The sequence below is a fragment of the Physeter macrocephalus genome, chromosome 14 (genome assembly GCF_002837175.3).
Source record: "Physeter macrocephalus isolate SW-GA chromosome 14, ASM283717v5, whole genome shotgun sequence".
Lineage (NCBI taxonomy): Eukaryota > Metazoa > Chordata > Mammalia > Artiodactyla > Physeteridae > Physeter > Physeter macrocephalus.
In genome coordinates this window covers 26,642,752-26,648,500 of record NC_041227.1, presented here as the reverse complement: position 1 = coordinate 26,648,500, position 5,749 = coordinate 26,642,752, and positions in this window count along the sequence as shown.

The window sequence follows — 5,749 nt, the reverse complement described above, 5'->3', positions numbered from 1 at the left end:
GGGTTCGTGCCCCGGTCCGGGAAGATCCCACGTGCCGCGGAGCGGCTGGGCCCGTGAGCCATGGCCGCTGAGCCTGCGCGTCCGGAGCCTGTGCTCCGCAACGGGAGAGGCCACAGCGGTGAGAGGCCCGCGTACCGCAAAAAAAAAAAAAAAGAAAAAAAGAAACACTCCTCTTTTGGGTTTTAAAATTTTCTCCATATGCTATGGATTCTAGAATGCTATTGTTCTGGACTCCCTTTTTTGGACGAATTTCTCTTGGTCAAGGAGGGTTGTCCACAAAAGGTGGAAAGATTGTGGCCAGGGAGGGGTCACAGAGACCTGGGCTCAGATCCCACTTCCCTGGGTGGGTCTGGGCAGGCCACTGTGCTTCACTGAGCCTCAGTTTCCACTCTGTCAAATGGGGAGAAAAATATTGACTTCTCTGAACAGAGGTGAGGAGTTAGTAATGTAAAGTCTGTGACACATCTGACACACAGGGGTGTGACACTTGTTGCTGCCCCCTCTTGAGGGGCAGTGCCTCTGATTATGTTATTCCAGATGTTGCCTGAGCAAGGCGCACACCTTACTCAGAAAGGACAAAATTCTCCTGGTGGTAAGAAAAGGACATTAAAAATTTTTTTTTTAAAAAATCAAGTTATAGCCTACCTGCTGTAAAGTGTACTTAATCTTAAGTGTGCAGCTCAGTGGATTCTTACATATGTACACACTCATGTGACCATCATTCAGATCGCAATATAGAACATTTCTAGCATCCCAGAGCGGTGATCTTTTTTTATGAGCTGTTTGTGACGACGGAGAGCAAGCCAGAGGAAGAATTGGAATAAAGACATCACGGGCCCTGTGGAGTTCTTGTTCTCTGTCCATGTCACCAAGGCCACTGGGCAGTGATCACAGAACAGGCGTTGGTTAAGTGATGCCAACATTCCGGTAACCTTAAATGAGCGTGTTACTAATAAGCACCCAGTCTCCACGACAACGCTGTACACCATCTCCAGCGAGGAAAGTCTTGTCATAATGATCGTGACAATTGTCATGATCCCTCGCATTTGGATCACCCCTTCCCCACCCCAACTCCAAGCCCTTCGTACAACGAGCCCAGCGATGAGACTTGTCTATTAATTAAAGGCCCCAAAGCTGAAGGCAACAAAATCCCCACGACAGTGTCAGGAACAATGGTGCCCTAATAGATGTCATTTCGGCATTTCTGATTCATGCGCTGGGTCCCTGTCGTCTCCCATTATAGCAGTGGAGATTGATAACAGATTTGTAATTGCTCTTATAATATGTAAATTTGCACATGAGTTGCACTCCCACCCTATTTGTCTTGTCTCTGACTTAAGCCAAGCCCCATTATTCTTTGTCCCCGGGGCTCCCCTCCTCCTTAATCACCTTTGAGTTTTGCCATCTGAAGATACCCTGCTGTCTCACTCTTTACTCCCCACTACCCCAGGGTGGCTCCTGAGGGACCTGCTCTGGTGCTGGGAGACTCAGGAGCGCTCTCCTGTCACTGGTAAGATCCACGCGGCGTTTGAATTTGGAGAAGGAACACTGGCCTGAGAGTCTGGGGACCTGGGGCCTGAGTGTGGTCCCGGCTGTGCTAACTGGCTGTGGGACATGGGTTTTGAATTCTCCAGGACACAGATTTCTCATCTGTAAAACCATGTGGATGGTATCATCAGGGCTTTTGTCCTCTCGAGAGCTGACACGTAATACCTGCCCCGCTTCAGGCACTGAGTCAATAACTGATGAGCAAAGCAAAGGACCCTTAGCTTCCTTGTCTGAAAATGGGGGTGATGAGTCTTACCCTGGCAGGTAGTGGTGGGGGGGTCACATGAGAAGACGCAGGGACCATGGCCCAAAGTTGTTGCGTAATTAGTGCTAAAATGCCCTCTCCACTCGGATGCATCCCATAACCTGATGAGCGTTTATTGAACACCCGCTGTATGCCTTGCCCTGGGGTAAAGGCAGGGGATTCAGTGGTGAATAGGCAGAGTCCCTACTTCATGGGGCTCACTTTCTACTGGGGCAGACCAATTGCCTATAAACGAAGGAAAGCGTCAATGTTTCTGGTGGGTATGGGGGCTGTGCAGGAAAATAAAAGGGTAGGGGGATGCCAGTGATGATGGGCAGGACGTGTTACTCAGAGGGGTCACAGAGGCCTGTCTGAAGGGGGGACAGTTGACCAGAGATGTGTGGCAGGTGAGGGGAGTGTTGCGGGTATGAGTGGTCAGGGCAGCATTGCAGGCAGGGGAACAGCAAGTGCAAAGGCCAGAGGGAGGTGTGTGGTTGTGTAAAGAAGAGTCAGGAAGTGAAGGGGACAAGTGAATGCAAAGCGTGGGAAACAGGCTGCAGAAGCAGACAGGCACCAATCGTGTAGGGCCTCCCAGATCTCAGCACAGGGTCCTGTTTTACACCGTTACCCCGTGGGATTAGCAGAGCCCCCTTTGTTCTCAGAGTGCCCGGGTTCGGGCAGTATGTGATATTCTTGCCCACTCATGGGCCATGGGAAGGACCCTGACTTTTTGCCTTGGATGAGGGGAAACACTGGAGGGTTATAAGTGCAAGACAGACATTATCTGACATGGATTTAGGGGGATCAGCCTGGCTACCACGTGGAGAGCAGGCTGCAGGGAGCATGAGGGAATTTTCCGTGATCCTTTTGGCAAATGGTACCCTCCAAAGTGAACGTGAGGGATGCGTGGTATCGGGAATGACACGGGAGCTTTTCTTTCTTGGAAGGCCCCAGGCACAGCATTCTCTCCTTAACAGACAGAGATGGGCATCAGGCCCACAGTCAGGCAGCAGCAAGCTCTCAGGACTCTCAGTGGTGGTGGGTTGCACTTAAGAAATCAGTCTGCAGAAGCCAGCCCACAGCAAACACTCCCCACCCCCGACCCATCTCAACCTTTAAAAATGTAGGCTCAGGAGTTTGAGCTTTGAACTTTAGGGGAGAAAAGTCCTTGAACTTGCTTTACATAAAAGATGGGTCATTGGAAAGTGTATAAATCAAATTTTTGCAAATTGAATTATATTTTAATGCACTAGGGAGTACTGCCATTCAATTGTCTTATTGACGTTACAGATTACAACAGTGTCTCTTGCCCACTTAGGAACATTTGAAAAACTCAGCAAAGCATCAGTGTTCAGATATCAAGTGTTTACTGAGCCCCAGGGCCCAGGCCTGGTGGGGATCCAAACATGGATAATCTTTGCCCTCAGCAGGGAAGACCTTGTAGAGCAAGTAACTATGAAAAATAAATGAAGAGTTACTCTGGGGATGTGTGTAACAAAGGGAGCTGCAGGGCTGGGGAACAGGGGCCTGAAGATGCCACTTTGAAACTGAGATCTGGAAGAGCAGGGGTTGGCCAGGTGGGAATGTCGGTGGGTGCAGGGAGGGTTTCCAGTGGAAGGAGCAGCTTGGGCAGGGGTGAGAGGAGCACTGTGTACAGGAGAGTCTAGAGGAAAGCCAGGGTGCTGAGCAGGGACATGGAGAGGAAGCTTGATCATGCAAGACCTGAAGGTCATTCCGTGATGCGTAGGCTTTATTTTAAGAACAAGTGAGTAAGTAGAGGATTTTAAGCAAAGAAGTGACATGTTCAGATGTGCTGAATCAGAGTTTTCTGGAACAAGGTCAGGAATACGTATTTCTACATAAACCTCCAACAAAGAAAAAAATATCACCTTTGATTCCGTCTCTTAGGTATAGCTGCGATCACTTATAGCATATTTCCTCCCAGGCTGGGTTCTCTGCTTGTCTCTGAACACTGAATGATATGCTTTTCTCATTTAGCATTATATGTCTTAAGCATTTTTTACACATTCTTCGTAAGTGTCATTTATAAATCTATATAATCATAATAGTTCACAAATTGGATACACTATAATTTGCTCAAGTATTTCCTGATGGGAGAAGGACTGAACATCATGTCTGGGATATTCCTGAGGTTGTGCCTTTGCTCTGTTGTTATTAATAGCATAAAATAATAAAATAATAATAATAAATAATAAAATAAAATAATAATAATAAAATAATAAAATTTATTTATTTATTTATTTTTTTTGGCTGCATTGGGTCTTCGTTGCTGCGTGCGGGCTTTCTCTAATTGCAGTGAGCGGGGGCTACTCTTCGTTGCGGTGTGCGCGCTTCTCATTGCAGTGGCTTCTCTTGCTGCGGAGCATGGGCTCTAGGCACGCGGGGTCAGTAGTTGTGGCACGTGGGCTCAGTAGTTGTGGTTCGTGGGCTCTAGAGCGCAGGCTCAGTAGTTGTGGCACATGGGCTTAGTTGCTCTGCGGCATGTGGGATCTTCCCGGACCAGGGCTCGAACCTGTTGTCCCCTGCATTGTCAGGCAGATTCTTAACCACTGCACCACCAGGGAAGTCTCACCTCTTTCACTTTTAAAAGAGTCCTGGATGAACAATTATATGGCCGCCCTTCCTATGGGATGGACATTTGATGAGTTGCTTACATTATTATTAATATTATTGTTATTACTGTTGTGAATAACCCAGTGATGGATATATTTCAGCCAATCAGCTTAAACAAACCATATAATCACAATCGGTCCTTGTTAAAAAGATGCTCAGAATTTACCTGGTTGTGTTTCTCAAACTTCAGATATACATATGCCGTCTGCCCACCTACTCACTGCCGACGCTATCCTGTACTTAACATTTTCCTTCAGTTCAACTTAGTTTTTAAAAACTTCTGTGAATGAATTGATTAAAGAAGGAAATGTTATATTACTACCATGAGTGGAAAGCCAGTATTGTATTCTATTAATAGAAATGGTATAGCAATGGTTCCAAGAACGATATTGTGAGGGACCAGCACGGGGACAAGACTGGTAGAGAAAAGGAAGATTTGCAAGCATGGAGGGATGTTAAAGACTAGCATCCGAAGGAGCCTTTCCCTTTAATAGAATCAGAAGGTTTCAAAGAGTGTTATAAACTTTCTCCTTGGGTTCCTGGTGGCAAAGCTGGGGCCATCATCGCTGACGGAGTGGTTTTCGTTGAGGGCTGAGGTAGCCTGAGATCACGGCTTTGTGCGCTTGGCAGTGAGTTTGGAATTTACTCTAAGGCTTTTAAGTGTTGGAGCAGTGCTGCTATGCCTTTCCATGGGAAGGATGCTTCCTTGTGCTGTCAGTTGACTCGCTCAGTCATTGTTCTTCATGGGGACTAAAGGCCAGCTTCCTGTTCTTCTGGGGTTCATGCTCTAGAAGATGAGACCATGACAGTAAAACCCCATTTTAACTATACAAGTGCTGTCAATGCTTAATTTTTTAAAAATTAATACATTTTATTTTTTTAGTTTTAGGTTTACAGAGGAAAAGGAATGAAAGTACAGAGTTCCCATATACCCCTTCATCTCCCCCAATACACACAGTTTTCTGTTATTAACGTCTTGCAATAGTGTGATACCTTTGTTACAACTGATGAACCTATATTGATTCATTATTATTTGGGTTCACTCCTTGTGCTGTATTTTCTGTGGGTTTTTACAAATGTATAATAACGTGTATCTACTACTCCAGTATCATATAGAATAATATTGATAGTTTCACTCCCTAACCACCACTGATCTTTTATTGTCTCCACAGTTTTACCTTTTCCAGAATGTTATGTAGTTGGACTTACACAGTGTGTAGTCTTTTCAGACTGGCTTTTTTCACTTAGTCATATGCATTTAAGATTCCTTCATGTCTTTTCATGGCTTGATAGCTCATTTCCTTTTAGTGTTGAATAATATTC